The sequence below is a fragment of the Chanos chanos genome, chromosome 3, assembly GCF_902362185.1.
Source record: "Chanos chanos chromosome 3, fChaCha1.1, whole genome shotgun sequence".
In the NCBI taxonomy this organism is placed as follows: domain Eukaryota; kingdom Metazoa; phylum Chordata; class Actinopteri; order Gonorynchiformes; family Chanidae; genus Chanos; species Chanos chanos.
The window spans coordinates 6,199,076-6,227,072 of record NC_044497.1 but is presented as its reverse complement, the minus strand read 5'-3'; the positions used below and the strand labels follow the sequence as shown (position 1 = coordinate 6,227,072).

General features: G+C 38.5%; 1 pseudogene; it reads right to left on the bottom strand.

The window, feature by feature from the left end:
- LOC115806453 (phosphoenolpyruvate carboxykinase [GTP], mitochondrial-like) lies at positions 1 to 27,997 on the bottom strand (annotated as a pseudogene).

Here is a 27,997-nt window from a genome sequence, read left to right as displayed (position 1 = left end):
TTTATTTTCTCTCTCCATCCCTCAATCCCTCACTTTCTCCTCCAGTGCTCTCAGCTCTGCCTCCACCTGGGAAGGGAGGTCAGACCCCACCTGTTGGGTGAAGTAAGATCGGAGCTCCTGGGCCTCTTTCTGCCAGAAGGGTTTTGGCAGATCGAACAGGGCTCCCATATCCACCTTGCCTCCCAGGCCTGTCACATTGATGGCGCCCTCTTGTGGTACCCATCCGACAATGCTCTTTTTCGCAGCCTCATCCTCTCAGCTATGTTTGCAACGGCGGAAGATGCACTCCAGCATGCAGACATTCTCGCCGAAGCCCGACCACAGGAAGGAGCCGGTCTTTGGGTCTTTTCGCAACCAGTTAATGTGGAAAATCTTCGGCAGCTGGTTGGGGCTTGTTTCCATGCTCAGCCAGTGGGTGAGGTAGTCGGTGAAGTTATCGCTGAAAAACGGCAAAAGGGCCGTGCATGATCACCTTGCTTGTGAACAAGGAATAAAAACAGAACAGTCTGACAAAACTCTCCCCATTAAACAGATACAAGGTTACCACCTTCTCAGATTATCTCCACTCCAGATGTAGAACAGATCCAATGAAAGCATTAGCCCTCACAACCATTAATTATGGTTAGTTTTTCATTGATATTTAAGGACTAATTGTCCAACTCAACTCTAATGATGATAAACCAGCGCTGGTCGTGTGGCTAATGACACCACAGGCAACTTCTGTGGTTTTCTGTGGTTCTGCACCTCAACAGTATCAACCACGGCACAGGCCTGCTGATTTCACTTCCCTGAATAAGGTTTTTGTGTAATGGATGAGTAATATCTTTAATGTGTACCGTATAAAACACTCAGTGGAAATAATGATGGTTCATGAAAGTGATGCTTTTTCTACTGGAGCTTTGCATCCTATAATCACACATGTATGATGATATATTCTCAGGCTACCAAACAACACCTATGTTCATCTTTATGCTCTGAGGAATACAGACACCGAGAGAAAGATCATTATCAAATCACAGAACATATTGAAAACACAGTGGGAATAACAAAAAAACGTGATTGAAAAATCGAAATGATCAAAATGTTCATGGTTACTGTGTTGATTACACATCTCTCCTGACACTCTGTCAGTCAAACGACTCCACGAGAGAAGCCTTCACACATCAGAAATAACTGTTACTTGGTTGGGTGGCACACTGAGTCAGGTGAGGCCTGGTTTTCCTTATGTTGTGAAGAGCGAAGCTTTGTCTTCTATATAATGAATGCTCATTGTTCTACCACACAGACACATTTTACAAATTTTATTTTTCAAATGAATAAGAATGATTCATAACATCTTACTTATTTTCCTTAAATGTGTGGAGCACCCACTGTCAGCCGGGATCCTTGTTGGAGCGAAACTTTCCCTGAGTCTTTCTGGGCCCTGTTTACACCTAGCATTAGATACCATTTTGGTTATCCAATCACAAGTGGACAGGTCTTGATTTTAAGACTCCAGTGCAGAGTTAACCATCAGTCCAGGCTCAGGAGACGGACAGTGGGGTGTCCATCCTCACCGCCAGACAACGTAAGGGAAATTTGGAGTCCCCTGTAATGAGAGTTGCTAATTCTCAGAGACAACAAACTTCAGATGTGATGAATCATTTCTTTTTAATTTTACATGCATGGGAGAAGCGCACCTCAGAGATGAAGTGCAGTTCTCACTAGGGTTAAGGAGTGCAGAGGTTTTCATACAGTGAGATGGACTTCCAAGGACATGTGTGGGAGTATACAAGATCATTTTTCTCATGGAGAACAGGATACTTGATGTTTGTTCCCAGGTGTTGCAGACACACAGAGACCCTGTATTCTATATAATAAATGCTCATTGTTCTAACACACAGATACATTTTGCAGTATAGAGTTATTAAGCAAGCACAGGTCCCTACAATATTAATACTTCATCAGTCCAGTAAAAGGTACTGCATAGAACCCACTTAACAAAACACAGAATTCACCTTAATTACAAACTGAGGTACACTGAAAACTGACACAGAGCAATTACCAAGAATAGAAAAGAGCCAGGGAGACAAGAAGCATCTAAATGTTTAATCTCTGATCTATTTCTCAGAGGGACACAATCCAAAAAGTCTGATGTGAAACAAGAGGAAAATCCAAGCCAGGTAAAATGGCTCCACCCCATTTTCTATTGATGTATTCATTTATTTACTAATTGGCTGTCAAACTTATTGTATACACCTTTCACCCAAAATTAATTTACAGTATCAACTGCTTGAATTTAATCAGACATTTACATGTAATGCATCTGTTTTGAAGCACAGTGTAGAACAGAGTGAGATTCACAATCACGAATGAGATACACGAGGACTGTTCCTCTGTTGGCCACTAGAGGGAGCCATGGCACACCAGAAGTCCATAGAAGAGATGCTTGTCTGGTGTCGTTAGCCGCACTGTGTCTTGTTTATTTAGATGTGTTTAAGCATTTGTGATGTTATGTTGCCCAGTCTTTGAGTTTAAGCTAGGCAGATGTGATTACTTTCCCCCCCGTAACCTCAGTTGGGTTTAGACCTTTTTTTTTGCTTTAGTTTAGGACTTTTATTTCTGTTCATGTGTTTTGGACCTTTGCATGAGTTTTTGATAAAACATTCTGCCAATGTTTTGCAAAGACTTGAAGTCCTGATCAGGAACCTGAAGCTGGATCGGAGAGAGAATACACAGAGGTGAAAATGGTCACAGAGCGAGAGACCATTTGAAACCACTGGTTAAAAAGAGGATCTCTCCACACAATGCTCAAGTACACATGATGGACAACACCTTTTTCTGTATTTCTTTTTTTTTTGGCACTAAACTGTTTTGTAATACAAAATTTCACAGTGACCTATAGACTATGAATTGTTTGTGGGTACTTTTGTTTTAGAGCTTAATGTTTTTTAGTTTTTTTTTTGTTTATTTGTTTTACACATCACTATGTAATAGATGACAGTGTCAATGTAAATCTACATGTCTGGTTACACACACACACACACACACACACACACACACACACACACACATTCACTGGTTCAGCTGTCTGCACAAGTCTTTCTCATGAAGTCTGTGGATTTAGTGAACAAGTCCATCGTTTTTAATTTTAAATGTATGTTCTGCTACCTCTGTACTGTCAATATGTCATTTATTTGTAAGAAGATGCTGAGCTATATTAATGTGCGAGTATAAATACCTTTCACTAAAATTAGAGAAACTTTGCAGTTCATTAAAGTTGAGACTCAGAGGAAGAATGATAAATAAAGAGAAACACATTTACTTCCTTTTGTATGGTGAGATAAGTTTGTCAAGTTTGTACTTTTGTAAGCATAGGCGTGATGAAAAGGCAAGATGCTAACAGTACTTCTATATGGTGTATTTACATACACTTCTATGTATAATATTCCACAGTTAGTTATATTTGTAAATATTTTTGACCAAGGGAAAACTCTGAAGTGATGAGATGAAACATTGAGTAGACTGGGATCATCCATCATAAAAAACTCCTGTCACGTCCCTGTGAGTTAGGTCTAGGGACTGTGGGGGGTAACGAAAAAGAACTTAAAGCGAGGGGGGAAAGATAGATTGGAAATGGAAATACGTGAATTGTGAATTTATTTATAAGTCAAGAAAAGTGAAAATAAAGGGTTACAACAAAACCAAAAGTCATAACCAAAACTACTTCCTCCACGCTGCACAGAGCGTAATTGCCGTCATCAGAAGCTACAGTTTAAACACACAGCATAACTGCTTTAATCAGACAATAAAATACACACACAGAGACGTCACTTACAATGCACACACACACAGTGTTGACACTGCCGTCTGGCCCACTGGCCCCGTCTGTGGGTCTCCACAGGTCTTTTAAAACAGCCGGTTCCAGTGAACAATTAAGCACTGGCGCCCGTTAACCACTCATGGTAACGATGAGCACAGGGGAGGGCGGTACCTGGAGAGAGACATAAAAAAAACCACTCCTCAACACCACAGTCGTAACAACTCCTTTCACGGTTATTTGCCCTCTACTCAAAAGATGCATTTCCAAAATCCACTGATACAAAATAAACTGGACATCTAGTAAATACCTGGTGATGTGAATACATTGAGTCTGCGATTAGAGAGGAAAAGGAGGTAGTCAACATGAATTAAAGAATGAATTAAAGTCTACTTTGGATTAAAGAATGAAACCGTTTCAAAAGGAAGCAAACGGAGAAGAAAAACCACACTAATCGCTGTCACTTGTCCTGTGAACTCGACTTGTTAGTTCTAAGGGGAAAATCAACACAGTTTTTTCTGACACGCTGTCAGCTAAACAGATCTGATGCTTTTGCTGGTCAAACTGCTCTTCACACCCTATCTTATTTAGGCTGATTTCACTGTAGTTCACTGTCAACAATAACTGTAATGTGTGTACAACTTAGTCAGAGCGGAACGCTGAAGCTCCATACATTCTACCAGTCTGTTCTTGCGCCATCTTCTATACTATAGTGTGCTGGGCAGAGAGCATCACAGCAAAGGCCGCCAGCAGACTGAATAAACTCATACACCAGACTGGGTCTGTCACTGGATCCCAGTTGGCCACACTGGAGGAGGTGGTGGAGGACAGAATACGGGCAAAACTGCTTGTGATCCAGTGCAATCCTCCCAGCCCCCTACACAACATGGTTGTTAAGCTAAAGAGCAGTTTTAGCAGCAGACTTATCCAACCCCGGTGTGGTAAAGGAGCGACACAGGAGGTCATTCCTGCCGGGTGCTATCAGACTTTACAGTCCATCTGCTTTTGACTGCAGACATTGATCTGCTTGTGGACTAAACTTGCGGCAATATTTATTCTTAGCACACTGCTCGTCACGTCAGGACTACCACAGCACGGATTTTACCCGATCACGTGAATATATAAGGACTACTGTCAAACTGGGACTTCCATCTTATTTGTCTTTTATTATTCCAATCACTTTCCAATCATCTATCTATCTGTCTATCTATCTATCTATCTATCTATCTATCTATCTATCTATCTATCTATCTATCTATCTATCTATCTATCTATCTTTATCTGTTGGTTGGTTGGTTGGTTGGTTGGTTGGTTGGTCGATCTTTGCTCTCTGGCCTTGCGTACAATTTGCCTTATTTTGCCTGACAGTGATGTTGCTTTTTGTGCAGTTTTAATAATCACTGTATTGGTGTCGTTCCTGCTGAGTTCGATGTTTGCTAGTGCAAGGCTTCACAGCTAACGCTGCTCAGAGGACCGACCAAAGGCAAGTTTTGTTTTTAATACAGCACGATTTAGCCTAGAACCGGCAATTATTAACCAGAGTATACATGCAGCAGTCAGTCATCTGCAGGACAGAATGAACTGGTAGCCCAACACCTTATCATACGGTTTTCATGTTAAAACAAATGGATGATTGTTCCGAGAGAGATCTTTCCTGCATGATCTTACATATACCACTATATTGTAATGGACAGTGTCATAGTGTCACAACTGTCGAGAAGACAACATCCTGCAGCCCACTACCGATACTGAGGGTGGGGAGGTTGGTTTAAATAAAGTAGTTGACTCACCAGTAGCACGGATGTCTCGCGTGGACTGCACAGCTGTCAAGCCAAGTTTGATACCTGACTATTAATTTGCAACCATATTTGCAGAATTATTCAAATACACCACAACCACTGTATCAGAAAATTTCTTCAGGCACTTCAGTAAAAAATGTGACCGACAATTTCTGTCATAATTCAGTTTATTTCTCAATTCCATGGTTTTGATTTGATAGTATTTGGTTTATTTCTCATTGTTAGTAGCAAACGCTGAGTAAAGATACAGGCGAATAATAAATATTAAACTGCAACAGCCAAATTTAAGGGGTTTTAAATAAGGAAATAAATGGTGTAGGTGTGAGAGGCAGTGAATTGTAAGGGGAAGTAAGATCCATCTGTATGAAAATTATGAAAATTTATTTTATCATCCCTAAAGGTGTTTTTAGCATTTTGAAAGGGTTTATTTTCAGGATTGTTGAGAAAAAGAGTATTTCATAACAGAAAACAAAGCAAAACATTAATGCTGTTGTTGTCTGTTTTAATACCACTACACATTTATAACACAACACACATACATATATATCAATCCATCCATACATACATACATACAAAACTACTTGGGTAATAGAACTGCAAATGGCATAAGTAATATTGATGTTAATCGAACACAATGTGCACTACATTGCTTGTTGACTTTTGAAGAACTACTTAATGGTGACATGTTGCAACACGCAGAGGTATAGAGAGGAAGTGGTGGAGGTGACCAAGTGGTTTAGTGAAACATGCACTCATTAAAATTAGAAAAGAAAGAAAAGAAAAAAAAAAGTAAGAAAGAGAACTGCCTCTCTGTGGGGCAATGAAAAAAGCTGCTATACTCCTAACTGACATTCATTTTAATGTTTTTCTTTCTCTCTTTCCTTTTTATTTTTTTTAATAAGTGTAAATTAACATCAGTGAATTCATAGTGTTTAATGTGTGAAATCTGTAGATTCTGAATCTACTGAATTCCAGCTGAGGTTTACAGGCCCTGATTGTCCCTGGTGTAAATATGATTGTAATCTGAACAGAGTGAGGGGTCATCCAAGACTCCATACAAACCCAGATTGATGACCTTCACATGTCCTCTTCAGACATCTTACATGGATCATCAGTCTGTATAATCTAATAGCACAATCAGGGAGGAAAAGATCTGTACATTTAGGTCCACCCTGTAGGGGAGTTGTCTTTACTGTGACGTGACAATTCAAACTGGTCTGACAAAACACAGCGGATCAGAGGACTTCTCTATTTCTGCCTGAATACCCTGAGGTAAGACTTTCCACTCTCTATTCAAATGCACTCACACACAGAGTTTTAGTTACACTTTTAATATTTTTTCAAAGGTTTGAAAACAGTTAGAGCTGAACCCTTATCTCCCAACATCACTCTTAACAGGATCATTAGACAGTGACCAATCACAGAATTGACCTTTATGGATATTACAAAAAGGTAAAGTAGGAAAAGGATAATATTTTTAAAAAAATTCAAAAATTAACATAATATTATCCATGTTTTTAGTTGTTGATGATAAATGATGATGTTGTAGTTGAAACAGCATGGCCAATGACCAGTGTACACTTTGCATGTCACAGAATTATGACAATTATAAAGCTGATAATTTATCTAAAGATAATAATTTAATCGTGTGTGTGTGTGTGTGTGTGTGTGTGTGCGCGCGCGCGCGCGTGTGTGTTTATATCTAGTGTTCATCTCAGACTGATCATTATGCTCAGCATCCAGATTCTGGTTATCTTTAGCTGCCTGCTACTGACTGGTTATTCAAACGGTGAGTTTCTACTGACTGGTTATTCAAAGGGTGAGTTTCTACTGACTGATTATTCAAAGGGTGAGTTTCTACTGACTGATTATTCAAAGGGTGAGTTTCTACTGACTGATTATTCAAAGGGTGAGTTTCTACTGACTGGTTATTCAAAAGGTGAGCTTCTTGTGAGTTCCTTGTACAGCTTCTAACAGATACTGTGGACAAACTCCAAAAAGATTAACACTCTATACCTACAGTCGTATATTTGATCTGCAGTCTTGTAAAACAGGAAAGTAATTATATTCCGTGTTCCTCTACTGCAGTAAGGAAATGACTAAATAAGAGGACTTGGAGAAGCCACTTGAGCTGTGAAAGATGTGTAATGATTTAATTTGCTGTTTTGTATGTTACAGTGGTCTACAACATTTCTCTGCCGGGGGAAATTAATGCATTGGCTGGGTCTTGTGTGCAGATTCCATGTTCATTTTACATTTCTGACTTCAGTGACAAACTGAGAGATTCGTCTAATTCTGTTCATGGTGTCTGGATTAAACATAAACCACAGTTTGCTGAAGCTGACAGTCTGGTGGTTTTCAATGGCACTACGAACTTGACCAGAGAATTTCGCCTGATTGAGTTAGTGGGAAACCTGTCTCAGAGAGACTGCACCACAGTCTTCCATGGCCTCAGACTTAATCATTCAGATTTGTATTTCTTCAGAATTGAGATGTCGCAGTTTAAATTAACATTTAACAATAAGACACTAAGAAACAGACCTTTAAGAATCACTGTTACAGGTAAGAGAGAAATTGGCACAGTAGTTATGCTGTTGATGAATAATTTCTTTTCCATTCATCACAAAAAGTCTTTTCACATCACATTAAAAATATGGCAAAACACTATCTGACACACCACAAGTGGCAAAGCTGGAGTGTCTGCTGTTTTTTTAGACTCTCCTCAGAAACCAAACATGGCGTCTGTGGGTGAAGTGAAGGAGGGGACCACAGTGACACTGACCTGCTCTGTTGATGTTCCATGTCCAAAATTTGTCCCTGTCCTCTCCTGGACTTCTCCACTAACAACAGGGGAACCTTTAACTCAGTTCAGGCAGAAGGTGGATAAAGCCACCTCACTTTTCTCAAATCTGACCTTCACTGTCTCATACACTCATCACATGATCAACATCTCCTGCCACGTAACTTATCCAACAGAGAGTGGGAGTTATACCAGTGCTGAGACAACCATGATTCGAGTCGTGTGTAAGTCTTTTTGTAAATGTAACTTGTCATGAGAAATGATCAACATAGATCCACACACACACACATACACACACACGCACATACACACACACATAACTGTCAAAATGCTAACACGTGGGCAGTAATGTGTCTTTATCCTGCCAAAGCCGAGCCAATCCCACAGTGGACAACTACACCTGGTACAGAGAAGGAGAGCAGACACCAAAGGGCTTTGGAAGCAGGATAATTATGAGTGTGACTGCTGAGGATCAGGGACAGTACTACTGCCAAGCTACAAACACACAGGGTTCCCACAACTCACCTTCTGTCCTGCTGACCATAAAGGGTGAGTTTAGTGCATTGATTATATCTGACTTAGAAACACAACACACTGACACACAGGAATGACATTAACTAAAGGGCTGAAGAACTGTCAGAAATAAAGGAAGACAACACTAAGTGATACTATATGGTACTAAACCCAGCAGCTGCATAATTCAGATTAAAAAAATGACGAATACAAACAGTATTTTCACTGTATTTGAGACATACACACACACACACAGAAAAATGATAGATTAGACTGATTGGTTTGGGGCAACTCTGTGTTTCTTGTAATATGATAATACCAGAGGAATTTGTACAATAAGAGCAGAAAACAAATGATGGTATTATGCTTGTATCTGAAAGGGAAAAAATCAGTTAGACTGATTGGTTGATATGTTAACCTTGTACCGTGTCATAACCCTTTCCCATGTTCCCCTGCGGTTGAAGTGGTTCTGTGTTTTGTGTAATTCGATAAGATTTTATTGTGTTTACAGGACAGCCTGAGTCAAAAGTGATGATGTCCATTCGCCACGCTGGAGGAGCAGCAGTTCTACTTCTGCTCTGTGTGCTGATCATCTTGGACATAAGGCAAATGCAGTTCTCTTCTCTTTCATTGCCTCAGAGTCTCTGTAGAAACCCATGTAAATTTCCACACATATAGTATGTGTAACAATAAAACCCATATATAAGAACCAACTCAAACATCTGTGTTGTATTCAGAGATTTGAGGCCAGGATTAAAGTGTTTCGCTACTCCCCTGTGATAACGACGAACTAGTCAGAGAAGTGTTATGGTGTATATGTAAAGTCAGGGGAAATAGTATCAGGTTGACTAATATCTCAACATTGTCCCTGGATGACATCACTGTCAGGGTCAAAATTAGATACAACAGCCAAGCTAACATGGCTAATCGACCATGGTAAAGTGTTTAGTACAAATACTTTCAGTCTGTCATGCAATACTAATTACAGTTGATCTAATAAAAGTTACTTCATAGAACCCACTTAACAAAACACAGACTTCATCTTAATTACAAAATGAGGTACACTGATAACTGACAAATAGCAATTACCAAGAACAGAAAAGAGCCAGAGAGACAAGAAGCATCTAAATGTTTAATATCTGATCTATTTCTCAGAGGGACACAATCCAAAAAGTCTGATGTGAAGCAAGAGGAAAATCCAAGCCAGGTAAAATGGCTCCACTCCATTTTCTATTGATGTATTCATTTATTTACGAAGAGGCTGTCAAACTCATTGCATACACTTTTCACCCAAAATTAATTTACAATATCATCTGTGTGATTTTTAATCACATATTTACATGGGATGCATCTGTTCTGAAGCACAATGTAGTACAGAGTGAGATTCACAATCACGAATGAGACACACGAGGACTGTTCCTCTGTTGGCCACTAGAGGGAGCCATGGCACACCAGAAGTCTACAGAGGACGTGCTTGTCTGTTGCCGTTAGCTGCACTGTGTCTTGTTTATTTAGATGTGTTTAAGCATTGCCTTTGTGATGTTATGTTGCTCAGTCTTTGAGTTTAAATTAGGCAGATGTGATTACTTTCCCCCATAACCTCAGTTGGGTTTAGACCTTTTTTGCTTTAATTTAGGACTTTTATCTCTGTTCATGTGTTTTGGACCTTTGCATGAGTTTTTGATAAAACATTCTGCCAATGTTTTGCAATGACTTGAAGACCTGATCAGGAACCTGAAGCTGCATCGGAGAGAGAATACACAGAGGTGAAAATGGTCACAGAGTGCGAGACCACTTGGAACTACCATAGAAAAAGAAGGTCTCTCCACACAGTGCTCAAGTACTCATGAAAAACAGCACCTTTTTCTCTTTTTCTTTTTTTTTAGGGTGGGGGGGGGGGGGGGCACAATGCCATTTTGTAATGCAAAATTTCACGGTGACGGATAGCCTATGAATTGTTTGTGGGTAGGCTATTTTTGTCTTAGAATTCAATGTTTTATTTATTTATTTATTTTTGTTTCTTTGTTTGTTTGTTTTACACATCAAGATGTAATAGAGAACAGTGTTAATGTAAATCTACAGATCTGGTTAAAACATTTTGTGTTCACTGTCAGTTTTTAAAGTGTATTGATTGATGTTCTTTCTTGTTGTGTTGCCCATGGTAAGTCCATTATCCAAAAGTCCACAGTAAATCAGTCAGCCCAGTTAGTATGAAATCAACATTTAAAAGAACATCTCTGATGTTGTGTAGTGAGGTAATGGTATTCCAGAACCTACAAGTAATCTAGAGCCTTGTTTCAAAAAAAATAAAAAACTGGATGCTCTTCCAAGGAAATGTTGTCCACACGTTGAAAAACCTGAAAAAGACTATCCAATGTGTTCCTTTAAAATTCAGTGTCTCTTATCTTTGTTTAGAATAGGTGTTTTTAGTATGTGGAATTTGTTTTTAACAAATAGTATTGTAGGGCAGTAAAGCTGTTTATCTTTACAGAGACAGAGAACAAGGTCTGTCTGACACTCTGAAGACACTTTATGTTTACACACACACGTACAAACACACAAACACAAACGCGCACACACACACACACATTCACTGGTTCAGCTGTATTCACAAGTCCTTCTCCTGAAGTTTTTGGATTTACTGAACAAGTTCATCGTTTGTAATTTTAAACGTATGTTCTGGTACCTCCTGTACTGTCAATATGTCATTTATTTGTAAGAAGATGCTGAGTTATATTAAGAGTTATGTAAGTGTTTAAATACCTTCCACTAAAAGAACATCAGCTCATGTGGTTGACACTTGGGGGAAAAATTATTTTAAATAAAGAGAAATGCATTTACCTTTTATATGGTGAGATAAGTTTGTGAAGTTTGTACTTTTGTAAGAGTTGCATGTAGGTGTATATATGTGGAAATAGCAATCTCCTCTTATTATTCTAGAGGATTTCGTGAGGTGAAACCGTGTCTCCCTGTCTAATTATTTATTCCCTGTATTATCAGGATCCTAACACCTGTTGCGCCAGTCCCATAACATAACTGTAGGTATGATGAAAAGGGAAGATGCTAACAGTTCATCTGTATGGTGTATTTACATACACTTCTATGTGTAATATTCCACAATTAGTTACATTTGTAAATACTGTTGACCAGGGGAAACTCTGAAGTGAAGAGATGAAAAATTGAGTGGACTAACTTTAACTAACTTTAGTTTAAAGAATGAAACCATTTAAAAAGGAAGGAAACGGAGAAGAAAAACCACACTGGTAACTGTCACTTGTCCTGTGAACTTGACTTGTTAGTTCTAAAGGGAAAATCAACACTATTTTTCTAACACGCTGTTAGTTAACCAGATCTGATGCTTTTACTGATCAAACTGCTCTTCATCTTATTTGCAATAACTGTGGTGTCTGTACAGCTTTGTCAGAGAAGAGCGTTGAAATCTGGGGAGTAGACCACAACCGCTTCAAAAATGCCTCTAGTCTTACTCATAAGAGCTCCAGTCACAGATCAATACATTATATTACATTAACATGCAACATTTCATAAACAAATGAGGTATCTCTTTCAGCTGTCAAGGATTAAACACAACATCACACTAGGCATTTACCACTTCACTGCTTTACTACTAAGATCTTACTTTTTGTGCAGTTTTAATAAACACTGTATTGGTGTCCTTTCTACTGAATTTGATGTTTATAGCCTAGTCCTGACAATTACTAACCAGAGTGTACATGCAGCAGTCAGTCATCTGCAGGACGGAATGAACTGGTAGCCCAACACCTTATCACGCGGTTTTCATGTTAAAGCAAATGGGTGATTGTTCCGAGAGAGAGCTTTCCTGCATGATGATCTTACATACACCACTATATTGTAATGGACAGTGTCACAGCGTCACAACTGTCGAGAAGACAACATCCTGCAGCCCACCACCGATACTGAGGGTGGGGAGGTTGGTTTAAATAAAGTAGTTGACTCACCAGTCGTGGGCTGCACAGCTGTCAAGCCAAGTTTGATGCCCGACAATTAATTTACCACATTCGCAGAATTATTCAAATACACCACAACCACCGTATCGGAAAAGTTCGTCAGGCAAAAAATACGTGACCGACAATTTGACAACATGACCGACAATTTATTTCTCAATTCTGTGTTTTTTTGTTTGATAGTACTTGTTTTGTTTTTCGTTGCTAGTAGCAAAAGTTGAGCAAAGATACAGGCGAACAGTAAATATCAAACTGCAATAGTCAAATTAAGGGGTCTTAAATAAGGAAACAAAATGTGTAGTTGAGTTGTAAGGGGAAGTAAGATCCATCGATATGAAAATATATTTTATTATCACTGGAAGTGTTTTTAGCATTTTGAAAGGGTTTATTTCCAAGACTGTTGAAAAAAAAATTATGGAATATGTATTTTTTCATAATAGAAAACATAGCAAAACATTAATGCTGTCGTTGTCCGTTTTAATACAACTACATATTTATAACGCAACGCACATACATATATACATACATACAAAAATTACTTGGGTGATAGAACTTCAAATGACACAAGTAATATTAATGCAAATCAAATGTAATGAACTACTTAATGATAAGATATCCCGACACAGGGAGTTATAAAGAGAGGAGGTGGTGGAAGTGTCCGAGTGACCAAGTGACTTAGTGAAACATGTAGGTCCTACTCACAAAAAAAGAAAAGAAAAAAGAAAGTAAGAAAGAAAGTAAGAAAGAACGAAAGAAAGAATGAAAGAGAACTGCCTCACTGTGGGGCAATGAAAAAAAAAAAAACTGCTACGCTGCAACTGACATTCATTTGAATGTCTTTCTTCCTTTCTTCCTTTTTCTGTTTTGTAAGTGTAAGTTACTGTCAGCGAAATATAGTGTTTAATCTGTGAAATCTGTAGATTCTGAATCTACTGAATTCCAGCTGAGGTTTACAGGCCCTGAATGTCCCTGGTGTAAATATGATTGTAATCTGAACAGAGTGAGGGGTCATCCAAGACTCCATACAAACTCAGATTAATGACCTTCACGTGTCCTCTTAAGACATCTTACATGGATCATCACTCTGTATATTCTAATAGCACAATCAGGGTGGAAAAGATCTGTACATTTAGGTCCACCCTGTAGGGGAGTTGTCTTTACTGTCACGTGACAATTCAAATTGGTCTGACAAAACACAGCAGATCAGAGAACTTCTCTATTTCTGCCTGAATACCCTGAGGTAAGACTTTCCACTCTCTATTCAAATGCACTCACACATAGAGTTTTAGTTACATTTTTGATATTTTTTCAAAGGTTTGAAAACAGTTAGAGTTGAACCCTTATCTCCCAACATCATTCTTAACAGGATGGTTAATCACAGAATTGACCTTTATGGATATTCACATGATAAAAATTACAAAAAGGTAAAGTAGGAAAAGGATAATGTTTAAAAAAAAATCAAAAATTAACATAACATGTTTTTTGTTGTTGATGATAAATGATGATGTTGTAGTTGAAACAGCATGGCCAATGACCAGTGTGCACTCCGCATATCACAGAATTATGAAGATGACAAAGATGATAATTTATCTGAAGATAATAATAATTTCATCATTGTGTGTGTGTGTGTGTGTGTGTATGTTTATATGTAGTGTTCATCTTGGACTGATCATTATGCTCAGCATCCAGATTCTGCTTACATTTAGCTGCCTGCTAATGACTGGTTACTCAAACGGTGAGTTTCTACTGACTGGTTATTCAAAGGGTGAGTTTCTTGTGAGTTCCTTGTACAGCTTCTAACAGATACTGTGGACAAACTACGAAAAGACAAACTCTCTAAATTACGCTTGTGTATTTGATCTGCAGTCTTGTAAAATAGGAAAGTAATTATGTTTTGTGCTCCCCTATTCAGTGAGGAAGTGACTAAATAAGAGGACTTGGAGAAGACACTTGATCTGTGAAATATGTGTAATAATTTAATTTGCTGTTTTGTATGTTACAGAGTTCTACAATATTTCTCTGCCGGGGGAAATTAATGCATTGGCTGGGTCTTGTGTGCAGATTCCATGTTCATTTTACATTCTTGACTTCAGTGACAAACTGAGAAAATCATCTAATTCTGTTTATGGTGTCTGGATTAAACATAAACCACAGTTTGCTGAAGCTGACAGTCTGGTGGTTTTCAATGGGACTACGAACTTGACCAGAGGATTTCGCCTGATTGAGTTAGTGGGAAACCTGTCTCAGAGCAACTGCACCACAGTCTTCCACGGCCTCGGACTTCATCATTCAGATCTGTATTTCTTCAGAATTGAGATGCTGAAGTTTAAAGCAACATTTAACTGTGAGACAGTAAGAAACAAACCTTTAAAAATCACTGTTACAGGTAAGGGAAAATTTGGCACAGTAGTTATGCCATTTATGAATATTTTCTTTTTCATTAATCACAAAAAGTCCTTGCACATCACACTAACATTTGTTGTGTCTGCTGTTTTCTTAGACTCTCCTCAGAAACCAAACATGACGTTTGTGGGTGAAGTGAAGGAGGGGACCACAGTGACACTGACCTGCTCTGTTGATGTTCCATGTCCAAAATTTGTCCCTGTCCTCTCCTGGTCTCCCCCACTAACAACAGGGGAACCTTTAATTCAGTTCAGGCAGAACGTGAAAAAAACCACCTCACTTTTCTCAAATCTGACCTTCGCTGTCTCATACACTCATCACATGATCAACATCTCCTGCAACGTAACTTATCCAACAGAGAGTGAGAATTATACCAGTGCTGAGACAACCATGATTCGAGTTGAGTGTAAGTGTTTTTTAAGTGGAACTTGTCATGAGAAATGATCTACATAGATCCACACACACACACACACACACACACACACACATACACACACATAACTGTGAAAGTGCTAACATTTTTTTTACTGCTTTTCTTTCCTCCTCCAAAGTCTCCCCAAAGGAAACTAAAGCCACTATTGAGCCTCCTCATCCTGTCCCAGTGGGCAGTAATGTGTCTTTATCGTGCCAAAGCCAAGCCAATCCCACAGTGGACAACTACACCTGGTACAGAGAAGGAGAGCAGACACCAAAGGGCTTTGGAAGCAGGATAATTATGAGTGTGACTGCTGAGGATCAGGGACAGTACTACTGCCAAGCTACAAACACACAGGGTTCCCACAACTCACCTTCTGTCCTGCTGGCCATAGAGGGTGAGTTTAGTGCACTGATTATATATGACTTAGAAACACAATACACTGACACACAGAGATGACATTAACTAAAGGGCTGAAGAACTGTCAGAAATAAAGGAAGACAACACTAAGTGACACTATAAACCCAGAGTGAAGAATCTGTAAAATTAGAATACAAAACAAATTACATTGATGGTAATATGCTTGTATCTGAAAGGAAAGAAAATAATCAATTAGACTAATTGATTGATATGTTACCGCGGTTGTGTGTCATAACCTTTTTCCCATGTTCCACAGTGGTCATTGACTTCTGTCATTGTCCATTGTTTGAAATAGTTCTGTGTCCCTTGTAACTCAATAAGATTTTATTGTGTTTACAGGACAGCCTGAGTCAAAAGTGATGATGGACATTGGCTGTGCTGGAGGAGCAGCAGTTCTACTTCTGCTTTGTGTGCTGATCGTCTGTATCATAAGGCAAATGCAGTTGTCTTCTCTTTCATTGCCTAAGAGTGGAAATCCCTCTGTAGAACACTGTACAAATTTTCACACATATATGTGTACAAGTTAAACCCAGATATAAGTCAGTTACAGTTATAAGTCAGTTATCGTGTACATCAGTTTCAGACCTGAAAAGACATATGCCAATAACCGAGAATAGAAAAGTACCAGTGAGACAAGAAACAGCTAAATGTTTAATGTCTCATTTATTTCTCAGAGGGAAAAAATCCAGAAAGTCTGATATGAAGAAGGAGAAAAATCCAAGTCAGGTAAAATGGCTCCACATTTTCTATTGGTGTACACAGTTATGTACTAGATAGCTGTCAAACTTATTGTTTCTGTTTGTTTTGAACGGGGAAAATCCTAGCCAGGTAAGATGTTTCCACCAAAAGTGGCTCAACTATTATTGGATACACCTGTCACTCAAAATCAATTTTATGACATCAACTGCCTGTTTTTTTGAATCATGTATTTATATTTAATGCATCTGTTTTGAAGCAGAGTGAAAAACAGGATGAGATCCACTATGGTGAGATAGACTTCTCTAAACTTCAGACCAAAAACACATCTGGACCGAGCCAGAAACCTGAAGTTGGATCAGAGACAGAGTACGCAGAGGTAAAGGGGTTGCAGACTAAGAGACCGCCTGAAACTGGCAGAGAAAAAGAGGGCATCTACTCCGTAGTGAAGAAAACATGATGCAAGGCACTTTTTTGACACAATTCTGTTTGTAATAGAAAATTTAATATAGCCTATGATCTATTTGTGGGTATTTTCTTAAAGCCTGATGTTTCATTCATTTTTATTGTTTTATACATGAAGATGAAATAGAGGATTGTGTTAATGTGAATGTTAATGTTAGTGCAGATCTGTTTAAAAAGTCCTCAGTTCAACTAGTTGATTGTTTGTTTGAGTGGGCACTGTATTTGTTGATTTTCTTTTTTGTTGTATTGCCCAAAGTCCGTAATCCAAAAGTCTACAATAAATCAGTCAGCCCAGTTAGTTTGAGGTCAACATGTCAGAGATGGGGACTCAAGTTTGCGACTTGGACTCGAGTTGCCCTGAAGTCGAACACACAGTGACTTGCGACTTGACTTGACACTAATCCTCACAAGACTTGAGACTCAACCCGTACTTGAGATTTTGGACTCGTGAAAAATCTTTATTTGATCTTTTATTGCTATTATTATTAATACGTTTTTTTTTTTTTTTTACCACATTAACAGTAAGTCCATGTCTGACGAGCTGGATGTCATTGCCTCCCTTATTACCATGCGTAACTCTCCGCATGCGTGCGGCTATAGATGACTGCAAGCCGCAGCAACTACACCGTAACCATGGCGAGCACACCTGCAGCTGCTGTGCCACTTGTGATAACCTTTGGCTATAATGCCTTTCACACAAGGCCCAAACAAAAGAATGGCTAAATGCAAGGTGTGCGGTACCAAAATAAAGAATGCTGGATCGACCATAACAAATTTGATCAGGCACCTCAAAACGCACCCGGATAGGTCAGTGAGTCACTTGATAATGTGAAAGACAAGTAGACGTTAGCGCCTATGGACGGTTAGCAAACATGTTAGCTCAGCATCAGCTATCGAACATTAGCTTGTTACTTGTTTCGTAGCTGTGGGAGGTTAACTTGATTAGACTGGCGTTCGCTGAATATTTTGAAAAGATGAGTGAGTGTGTGTTTTTCTTGCCACACCTGTTCTTATAGAGTGCTGGCTTTGCCATGACTATAAAAATGGTCGGGTAGCCTAAACACAGACGAACAGCACTATCTATCCTGTGTGTGCAGAACAAAAAAATAACAAAAGTGTTGCAAAATACACTTACTAACCTTTTAAAGGAAAGCTTTCGTTGTGTGTGCTTTTTTCATATTGCCTTGCTTGTTTAAAGTGATCATATACCAAACAACTAATCAATGCTGATACTGTAGGCTAATAGATAAAGGAGTGATGATAACACAGTACATGCTCTGAACTTCTCAGATAGAGCAATGCAGTGTTGTAATCAGACCGGATGGCATGCAGCATATGATAGAAAGCTCATTACAACCATAAGAGACTTGAGACTTGACTCGGACTTGTGACCAAAGACTTGAGAGTAGACTTGGACTCTAGCTCAAAGACTTGAGAGTTGACTTGGACTTGTGACCAAAGACTTGAGAGTTGACTTGGACTTTAGCTCAAAGACTTGTGAGCATCTTTGCAACATCCCGAGAACATCTCTACTGGTGTAGTGTAGTAAGGTGATAGTAGTTTGGAGTCTACGCTGTAAAAACAAAAACAAAGCAGAAAAACATTAAAAACATTTTGACATCTGTTTGACTCTCTGAGGAGCACACACACACACACATACACTCACAAACACACACACATTCACTTGTTCGGCTGCCTTCACAACTTTTCTTCATTAAATCTTTGGATTTAGGAAACAAGTTCATTGTATTTAATTTCGAATGTTTGTACTGCTGTCTCCTATCCTGTCAGTATGTAATTTATTTGTTATCAGATGCTGAGTTATATTAATATTAGTGTTTTAAGTCTTTTCACTAAGAGAACAGAAACTTGGCAGCTCTTAGGGCTGAAACTCAGGGGAGAAATGATTTCTAAGAAAGAGAAATGCATTTACTTCCTCTTATGTGGTGAGATAAATTTGTCACGTTTGTACTTTTGTAACTGTGCGCATGATGAAAATGGAAAGATTTTCAACATATTTTTGTTGGAAATAAAAAATATGCAAAATCCATGTGGTAATTAAATCTCATGGTGAATTTGTCTATTTCTGTGTCTTGTGTCACTGGTTTGAGTCATTTCTTTAACTCATTTTCACTATGGAACAGTTCGTTGGGTCACCCAACCATACAGCCTGCTGTCTCCAAACTTAGTAACTCTGAAAACAGTATGAGAAGTTGAGGAGCCCTGTTGACTGTGACCTATTACTTGGTTTTCATATCCTCTGTATGCCATTGCTTCCTGCTTGTTCTGAACTTAGCCTGTTCTGTTGACCACCGTTCCTGGATTGTGTTTTGGATTTTGGTGAAACTCCTTCTCATTAAACATTTTATTAAACCGTTTCCATCTCTAAGGTACCCTCAAGGCTAAACACATACATTATAAAATCTGTAAAAACTAATGTGCGGGTGTTTGCATGTGTGCACGTGTGTGTATGTGTGTGTGCGAATGTGCATGTGCATGTGTGTGTTTTGAGAAATAAGTACCAGAGACAGTCAATTTGAGGTCCTTTATTCAATATCGTCTCCAATAATAAAGACATTTTCACATTCCTTTGCTGAAAAACATGTTCAGCAACCTTTGGTCCAGGAATCTTCAGTTTACTTTAAGTGTAAACATAATCTTATCAAGGTTCATTACAAAAAACAAAAATCAAAACAAAAAAAAACAAACGATTTTCTTTGGATTAGAATGTAATTAAAACATTGTATTGGTTGACTGCTGGTGCCTTCCCTGAATGTGTCCTTCATGTGTCCCAGGTTCTTGGTTTGGTTGGAGGAGGACCATAAACAGATAAACTGCATTACCGTTAAAACACAATGTGAAATCTAACCTCTGTGTAATCCCACTTTTCAGCAGCATGAGACTAACAGAGCTACACTAAGGTCCTGTCAACCTCTCAACACTTACAGCTGGAATCTTCAATAGATGATTGTCCATTTGCTTTGCTTTGAATGGGAAAGGTTAAATTTTCACTCAGAAACAGATTACAGTCAGCTGAGCAAACAGTGTGATAAACTAGTGTCTAGATGTTCTAGTGTCTAATTGGTGATGCTTTGGCTGATAGCTTGTAAACATTCAGTTAAGTTTTAAATCCTGTGGTGAAATGTAAGTAAGGCACAGAGGCACTGATTAAGTTAAATGATCTAATGGCTAACCCACTCATTAACAGTGAGCTGGGTGGGGCCTTTGCGTGTTTCCATGCTTAGCCAGTGGGCGAGGTAGTCTGTGAAGTTATCGCTGAAAAACGGCCACATGGCGAAGGGGTCATGCATGATCACCTTGCCTGTGGAACAAGGAATAAAAACAGAACAGTCTGACAAAATGCTCCCCTTTAAACAGAGACAAGGTTACCATCTTCTCAGATTATCTCCACTCCAGACGTAGAACAGATCCAATGAAAGCATTAGCCCTCACAACCATTAATTATGGTTAATTTTTCATTGATATTTAAGGACTAATTGTCCAACTCAACTCTAATGATGGTAAACCAGTGTTAGCCCTGTGGCTAATGACACCACAGGCAACTTCTGTGGTTTTCTGTGGTTATGCACTTCAGCAGTATCAACCATGGCACAGGCCTGCTGATTTCACTTCCCTGAATAAGGTTTTTGTATAATGGATGAGTAATATCTTCAATACGTAACGTATAAAACACTCAGTGGAAATAATGATGGTTCATGAAAGTGATGCTGTTTCTACTGGAGCTTTGCATCCTATAATCATACATGTAGGATGATACATTCTCAGGCTACTAAACGACATCTATGTTCACCTTTATGCTCTGCAGCCGCTGTGGACTCTGACCTCATAGAAGCACCAACAAACACACCATGACGCCAGTTAAACGTCTCATAAACCAGTGGCACTCCTGAGAGACACAGAGAGAGAGACAGAGAGAGAGAGAGAAAAGACTACATAACACAGAAGGAATAAACCAATTTCTTATTTATCTATGATGTTCTGTTTTATTTTTCAAGATGAAGACAAAGTTAATTACAGTCTAAAGAGATTAGATGTAAAGAACGAGAGAAAGAGAGAGAGAGAGAGAGAGGAATACAGACACAGAGAGAAAGATCATTATCAAAGTTCTCTAGAAAGTATTCTGTTATACTAGTTATCTAGCAATACCAAAATCAAATCACAGAACATATTGAAAACACAGTGGGAATAACAAAGAAACGTAATAGAAAAATCAAAATGATCAAAATGTTCATGGTTACTGTGTTGATTACACGTCTCTCCTGACACTCTGTCAGTCAAACGACTCCACGAGAGAAGCCTTCACACATCAGAAATAACTGTCACTTTGACGAACAATAAATTTTGAATTTGCATTTAAATTCATAAATGCAAATTCAAAATGTTTTATTTATCAACAACAATATATCATTCTAAATGTATTAAAATATTGAAGCATGACACTATAAATGATTCCTGAGTGAGTGGGTTTCATGACTGGATGATCTCTTGTGAACTGTGGAAGTGAAAAAAATCTCTGAGTTAATTTTTTTTTGTTTTGCCTGGACACCTTACCTTCTGGCCTCCTGCCCCCAAATATGATGGCATCAATGGGCACACCCTCATCGCTCTCCCACAGGGGGTCTATGATCGGGCACTGGGCGGCTGGAGCACAGAACCTGGAGTTTGGGTGGGCGCACAGTGTGGGGTCTCCTACGAAACACAGCAGGGGCAGCATGCCACTTGCAGTCACTGTTTATATCTATTATAATTAATCACAGAGATGTATTACTGGACTACGTGTTTATGTAGAATGCGACTTGTATTGAGCTGCTCTGTGAAACTGATGGGTTTTTTTTTGTGTGACAGTGACTGTTAATTGAGTTGTATCTTTGGTTAGGGGCAGTGTAACAGGGAGTAGACACTGCAAAGAAAAGAGCCAGAAGACACTGAGAAGTACTGAAACCTCACAAATACTGGGTGATAGTCACACACACACACACACACACACACAGTCACACATACACACACACACACACACTCATGCTGCGTCAGTGACATCTTAATACTGTTATGGTGTTTTTTTGTAAGATATCATTTGTCTAGATACAACACAGGAATACCATCTGTTTAAATTGAACTTTCAGACTTTTTATATTGTCCCAAACTTAGTGCAGGACAATATACATGCTTTCAGGGTTAATTTATATTCAATATTTTCAATCTAAGTCTAAATTCTCTGCTTGTCTGAAGTGAATTATAAATATTTGAAGGCACAAAAGCACACACACACACACACACACACACACACACACACAAACACACACACACACACACGCACACTGTGTAAAAAGATTCAGGGCTAGTGCTTTGATTCCAGATCAGCCCACCAGGTGGTGCTGTTTCCACTCACTTACCGTGTTTCCAAGATTTCCCGTGCCAGTCTGTCAGGGTGATACCCGGAGCTGGGAGATCCAGGTCTTCCCACCACACGCCCCCCCTCGTTGCTGGTCTCACCCACGTTTGTAAACACTGTGTTTTTAGTGATGGTTGCCATGGCGTGAGGGTTGGTCTTTGAGGATGTGCCGGGGGCTACGCCAAAAAAGCCATTCTCTGGGTTGATGGCCCTGAGTTTTCCTGAGAGATACAAACAAACAGGCTGATATATAACATCACTAATGTAAGATACGTGTTTTTTTAATCATTGTTTATATGTAATAAATACATAAGTACACCTTATGGTTTGTAATGCCTGCAGCGTTAAGACAGCACAAAGGCAATTTAGAAACCCATGTACAACTTAAAAATACTGAATTAAAACAATACAGGATTACAAATATCCTGTGTAGAGCCTAAACACTAAACCTAGAGGCTATAGTTGTATCAGATAATAACTGAAACATGATTGGGTATTACTCTATGTGTGTGACACAGTAGTTATAACAGTGGTACTGCTGTAACCCTGAGGGTTAGTGATTCCCAAAATCTGAATGAAAGAGAGAGAAAGAAAGAAAGAAAGAAAGAAAGAAAGAAAGAAAGAAAGAAAGAAAGATACATTTAACCAGCGAAGGAGTAAAGGAGTAAACCAGATCCTACTCATTGCAGGCCGGTGAGATTTTCAGTGTTCAGCAAAGTTCAGATTTATTTTTGATGCAGAAGAAATACAGAGAAATTGTAATCCCAACAAATTATACTATTTATGATTATAATCTCCTGTAGACCAAATATAACAGTTTAGAATTACGTTCTAAACTTAACAATATTTATATATATAATCTCTCGGTTCCTCTCTGTGGGACATGTCTTGGATTTGAGTCTCTCACCAGCATGTGTTCAGCCAACCAACCTTCGTCTTTGGCTATTCGAGAAGCAATACGCAGGGCAAAACATTTCTTGCCCAGGAGAGAGCTCCCACCGTAACCACTGCCAAAGGACAGAATCTGTCTGGTGTCTGGCAGATGAGAGATCAGAACCTTAGATAACTGGGCCATGAGTTGACCAGTGGTTCTGAAAGTGAAAGAGAGAAAGAGAAAGAGAGATAGAGAGAGGGAGAGAGAGAGTGAGTGAGTGAGAGAGAGAGAGAGAGAGAGAGAGAGAGAGAGAGAGAAAGAACATTTTGCACATCCTCCTTGGTAACAGTAACAGGTGGTAAGAGGATTCAGAAGTATCTTCCTCAAAACGAACTTTTTCAGTATGAAACAGTGAACAGATTCATTGTTTGCCTAATATTGAAATTGCCTGAGAAAAAAACTGGTACATAGATGAACAGATAGAACCATGTTTGGGTAATGAAACAATTCTCACTAATAGTCACATACATACTGAGGAAGATGTGAAAATACCTTTAAGGGGCAGATGTCTGCCCACAGAGTGCCAATTAAGGTTTACACGAGTGCATAATTTTACAACTCATTGTTCTATCACACAGATACATTCTGCAGTATATAGTTATTGAGCAAGCACAGGTCCCTATAATATTAATACTTCATCACGACATTAGTCATGACGCATATTTTCCTTCTAAAATTACAATCATAATGCAAAGCGATATTTTTCTTACAACACCAACAAGCGAATGGCTAACTGGTCAACTAGCCAATGGCTAACATGGCTAATTTTGTACTAACACTTTCAGTCTGTCATGCAATACTAAGTCACAGTCAATCCAGTAAAAGGTACTGCATAGAACAAAACACAGACTTTACCTCCATTAAACTGAGGTACACTGGAAACTAACAAATAGCAATTACCAAGAACAGAAAAGAGCCAGAGAGACAAGAAGCATCTAAATGTTTAATATCTGATCTATGTCTCAGAGGGACACAATTCAAAAAGTCTGATGTGAAACAAGAGGAAAATCCAAGCCAGGCAAAATGACTCCTCTCCATTTTCTACTGATGTATTCATTTATTTACTAAGTGGCTGTCAAACGTACAGTACACACGTTTTGCTTGACTTTTAATCACACATTTACATGTAATGCATCTGTTTTGAAGCACAATGTAGAACAGAGTGAGATTCACAATCACGAGTCAGACAAATGAGGACTGTTCCTCTATTTACCACTAGAGGGAGCCATGTCATACCAGAAGTCTACAGAAGACGTGCATGTCTGGTGTCATTAGCTGCACTATGTCTTGTTTATTTAGATGTGTTTAAGCATTGCCTCTGTGATGTTATGTTGCTCAGTCTTTGAGTTTAAATTAGGCAGATGTGATTACTTTCCCCCGTAACCTCAGTTGGGTTTAGACCTTCTTTTTTTTTTTGCTTTAATTTGGGACTTTTATTTGTGTTCATGTGTTTTGGACCTTTGCATGAGTTTTTGATAAAACATTCTGCCAGTGTTTTGCAATGACTTGAAGATCTGATCAGGAACCTAAAGCTGGATCGGAGAGAGAATACACAGAGGTGAAAATGGTCACAGAGCGAGAGACCATTTGAAACCACTGGTTAAAAAGAGGGTCTCTCCACACAGGGCTCAAGTACACGTGAAAAACAGCACTTTTTTCTCTTCTTTTTTTTTTTGGCACAATTCTGTTTTGTAATACAAAATTTCACAGTGACCTATAGCCTATGAATTGTTTGTGGCTATTTTTGTCTTAGAGTTGAATGTTTTATTATTTTTTTGTTTATTTGTTTTACACATCAAGATGTGATAGACAATAGTGTTAATGTAAATCTACATGTCTGGTTATACACACACACACACACACACACACACTCATATTCACTGGTTCAGCTGTCTGCGCAAGTCTTTCTCATGAAGTCTGTGGATTTAGTGAACAATTTCATTGTATTTAATTTTAAATGTATGTTCTGCTACCTCCTGTACTGTCAATATGTCATTTATTGGTAAGATGCTGAGCTATATTAATGTCAACATTTAAATACCTTTCACTAAAAGAACATAAATTTACAGCTCTTAACGTTGACACTCGGGAGAAAATTATTTTTAATAAAGAGAAACGCATTTACTTCCTTTTATGTGGTGCAATAAGTTTGTCACGTTTGCACTTTTGTAACTGTGGGTATGATGAAAACAGAAGATGCTAACAGTTCATCTATATGGTGTATTTACATACACTTCTATATATATGTAACGGTCTTAATTCTTCTTTTATCTCTACCTCTGCGTTGTGATTTTTTTCCTTTTAATAACCTCTCCAAGTCGATTAAAGTGTGATCGCTAATGTTTATTTATAGTTTCCCTGACAAGAACAAAAACGTTTTCAGGACCTTCGCTCACTAGCAACATTGAAACCACACGAAAACACCCTGTGATATCGGTTACAGACTGGGAAGAACACAGTGTACAAAATGTATAACTAATAATACTATATGTACACTATATAATCTTATATATGTATAAAAATAATGATGTATGAAAGAAAAAAATGTACCTGACAATAACAAAAACATTTTCAGGACCTTCGCTCACTAGCAACATTAAAACCACACGAAAACACTACAAAGAAAGAAATCTTAGCTGCGTTGCCTAGTGACAGCTGGTCAAACAGCTGATATGAATATGCTATAAATAACTCAATAAAAACCGTTATATTTCACCAACGTGTTCTTTAGTAGTACATAATATATTATTAATAATAAATGAAAGAACTTAGATATGATCTTTGAAAATAAGATTGAATACATTAATGGGTGATTAAACTTTTCAACCTACCCCTGTGATATCGGTTACAGACTGGGAAGAGGGGCGGAGTTTTACTTCCCAAGTCTGCATAGGCACGAGGGGCGGGGTCTCAGGCTCAAAGAGATAAACACTACATGGCAAATGGTATGATACATTGATCTGCTGCATATACTATTCCACAATTAGTTATATTTGTAAATATTGTTGACCGGGGAGAAAACTCTGAAGTGAAGAGATGAAAAATTGAGTGGACTGGGATTATAAAAAAATCCATCATAAAAAACTCCTTTTATGGTTATTTGCCCTCTACTCAAAGATGCATTTCCAAAATCCACTGATACAAAATAAACTGGACACCTAGTAAATACTTGCTGATGTGAATATATTGAGAAATTTGTGATTAGAGGGAAAAGTCTACATAAAAGCATGTATACCTCTCATTTCCACGCAATCTAATAGTAAAGACTATAACTAACTAACCTTCAAAAAATGAAACCGTTTCAAAAGGAAGGAAATGGAGAAGAAAAACCACACTAATAGCTGTCACTTGTCCTGTGAACTCGACTTGTTAGTTCTAAAGGGAAAATCAACACAGTTTTTCTGACACGCTGTCAGTTAACCAGATCTGATGCTTTTACTGATCAAACTGCTCTTCATACCCCATCTCATTTAGGCTGATTTCACTGTAGTTCACTGTCGACAATAACTGTTGAGTGTACAGTTTGGACAGAGAAGAACGTTGAAATCTAGGGAGTAGACCACAACCGGTTCAAAAATACCTCCAGTCTTACTCATAAGAGCTCCAGGCACAGATCAACACATTACATTACATTAAAGTCCAACATTTCATAAACAAATGAAGTATCTCTTTCAGTTGTCAAGGATTGAACACAACATCACACTAGGAATTTACCACTTCACACTTCTCACACTGTCTCAGTTCTTTCTTCACATTTCTCTTCTCATCGCAGTAAAAATATGACTTTTTTTAACCCTTTTTTGTTTTGTTATGACTATCTATCTATCTGTCTGTCTATCTATCTATCTATCTATCTATCTATCTATCTATCTATCTATCTATCTATCTATCTATCTATCTGTCTATCTGTCTATCTATCTATCTGTCTATCTATCTATCTATCTATCTATCTATCTATCTATCTATCTATCTTTGTGTAGTTTTAATAAACATTGTAGTGGTGTTGTTCCTGCTGAGTTTGATGTTTGCTACTGCAAGGCTTCACAGCTAACGCTGTTCAGATGACCAACCAGAGGCAAGTTTTGTCTTTAATACAGCACAATTATTAACCAGAGTGTACATGCAGCAGTCAGTCATCTGCAGGACAGAATGAACTGGTAGCCTAACACCTTATCATACGGTTTTCATGTTAAAACAAATGGATGATTGTTCCGAGATAGATCTTTCCTGCATGATCTTACATACACCACTGTAACTGTCGAGAAGACAAGATCCTGCAGCCCACCACCGATACTGAGGGTGAGGAGGTTGGTTTAAATAAAGTAGTTGACTCACCAGTAGCACGGATGTCTCGCAT